This window comes from Cyprinodon variegatus, unplaced genomic scaffold (assembly GCF_000732505.1).
Source record: "Cyprinodon variegatus isolate N-32 unplaced genomic scaffold, C_variegatus-1.0 Scaffold355, whole genome shotgun sequence".
In the NCBI taxonomy this organism is placed as follows: Eukaryota; Metazoa; Chordata; class Actinopteri; order Cyprinodontiformes; family Cyprinodontidae; genus Cyprinodon; species Cyprinodon variegatus.
Genome location: NW_015150808.1, coordinates 709,977 through 712,842, shown reverse-complemented (window position 1 = coordinate 712,842; position 2,866 = coordinate 709,977).

Below are 2,866 nucleotides of genomic sequence, written 5' to 3'. Positions count from 1 at the left end.
GAGGCAGTTCTGAAGGCAAAAGGGGGTCCAACCCGTTACTAGCATGGGGTACCTAATAAAGTGGCCGGCGAGTGTAAGTTCTGTATCTCCAATAAGAAAAAGCAGGTTCACATCAAAATTCTACACACTACATATCCTACAAATTCCTACGAATTCCCACGACCAATCATACCAATTGTTTCTAAATTCTCAGATATTGAAAATTAATGCAGTTTTTGTAACATGGAACAGGAAACCTTATCTCATTTGTTCTATCACTGTACCAACTCTACCAATTTTTTGGACTCTTCTTGAACAATATTTAATGTGTAAACTCAAAACATACATTGTAATTGACTGTAAGAGTGTAATACTGTATTTTTTCCCATGGAGACACTAAGGTCACTTTTATCACAAACTTACTCATTTTGTAGGCATATTTCATGTACACAAATTTAAATAATCCAAAACGTCCCCCAACTTCAGATATTTGTTGTACAAATTCAAAGAGTAGATTACTTCAATTTTTTTGAGAGATTTTTCAAGAATAATGTATTTAGATTTTTGTATTTTTTTTATATTAAAGACCCTGTGTATTGTTCTTTTGTATAATTGTTGTTTGTAAGAGTCGTATAATAGTTTGTAAGGTCTGAAAATTTGTGTGTTTGCAAAATATTTCTTGAAAAAACACGTTCTCGTTCTCCCCAAGTTTATACTATCCTGTGTTCTTGTCAAGAACATACTTGGCGAGGACACAGGTCCGTACTCGAGTTCTAGTGAATTGAGAAACGGCCTTTGTGTCATTGTTGTTGTGTTTTTGTGTTGCTCTCTATTGTCCCTTGTGCCAGTCTCCTTTCCCCTATCTCCTGTTTGTCACCCAGTTCAATAACTATATATATAAATATCCATATATATAAATTAGTGTTGCAACAATACCGATACCAGTATCGGGTGCACTAAAATGATGGAATCGGCGAGTACCAACAAATAGAGCACCGATACCATTTTTAGAACCATACGTTTATTCAACTATTGTCACCCATTCCAGGTAGGCAATAAAAAGTTCTACTGGATTCACTTTTTATTAGTCTTTTTCCTGCTTCACAAAGGTAGGCAGCAGCTTGAGGAAGCCATGATGGCAATTATTTTACATCCAAGTAGTGTGCAGTTCTTCAAATATACACACACACACATCAATTTTAAACAGATGGTATCGATATCGCCCAATACTACACAGCCAGGTATCAGGTTAAAAAAAACGCAATGGCACAACACTAATATTAATACCCATGTAAACACCCTGTGCAATAACCTTGTATAATGATCCTTATATATATATATATAATTATTTTTTTTTTTAAGCTGTCATTTCTGGACACACTGTATATACTTTATATAACCCCTGCACCTCTTTCTTCCTGTGGAACATTCTTCTTCTCTAACTGTAGAGAGCAACAAGTAAATTGTTTTCACTGTGAGATCAATAAAGTCAATTAATTAATAAATAAATCAATCAGTCAATTTGAGATGCTTCCATTCACACCTGCTCCTTGTCAGCTGATTATCCCAGTCTTTGTTCAGTCTCTCATTTATATTTCTCTTCTGCAGTTTCTCATTTCTGGTTTCTCGTAGTTATTTTGGTCATCATGTGTGTTTTCCCCTGGCATGTCCTAATTTTTGGTTTTCTGCATTTTGTTCTTGGATTTAGCTTCTCCTTTTTTGCTTCTTCATTAAATCAGCAAAAAACTCACCTCTGCCTCCTTCTACTCTGCATTTGGGGCCACAACCACATCCACATTCTTTGACAAATATTGAGGTTTTTTTATTCTTACAATGAAGCTTCTTTGACAGCTTGATAAAATAAATGCTACAAAATATTTAAAAAGCAAGAAATCCAAAGGTGAGCAAAATCATTTTACACATTTCTGTTCTGATTGGTTTGTTAAAGAGTCTAATATGGAGGCTAAATAAACAGAAGAATGCAGGAAAAGCAGGTCATGAAGAACATGCAGAGTAACAGGAAGGTGTAAGGGAGGAACACAGAGCTTTAGTCGAAGAATCCAGTATAAATAACGACTACTAATGATGAACAAGGGGAGAATGACCTTGAAGAAGGTCAGTAAGTTAGAAGATAAGATAGAGGAAGCACACAGAGACAGTGGAAGACAGACTATGACTAAATTAATTGTAGAGAAATAATTCTAAATGTTAAAAGCAGAAAAATATAAGAAGCAGAACCTAAAAGAAAGAAAATATTATGACAGGAACTTTAGAAAATGATACAACACAATTGAAGTCCAGACCTGAAACACAAACATAACGACAATTGTTGTAAGAGTATTTGCTTACAACAGGATGTGTTTATATCTTAAAGATGTTCTCTACTTTGCACCGATAGAGAATATAAAAGAAGGGGGCTTAGTGATGCAACATAACATGTCTGTTCATTTCGTAATGTTGAGATCATAAGATACTGTAGACCACTTCCATTTCTACTGATACTGTTAGATCAAGATGTGGTAAGGGCTGTATGCAAATTTCTTAGAATCACATTAGGTTAAAAAGCCCCTCTTCCCTTAGAGGGTATAGCTTGAAGGTGTCACAGTGGGGGTGGTTTGACAGGACCCAAATGCAGACACAAAAGCTTAAGGTTGTTACTTGAAGGTTTAATGAACCAGAAGCTCAACAAAAGCATAAATCCACAAAAATCCAAAAATGCTGAAAACCAGGAATACTCACAACAAGAAGGGGACAAGGTAATGACGACAAACCAGCAAAGAGTGACTGAACAGGAGGAGAATTAGGCCCCGTCCACACGAAGTCAAAACGAACACGAAACGCTAATATTTTCCAGAACGTTTGTCATAAAGACGGAGACATAAAATAA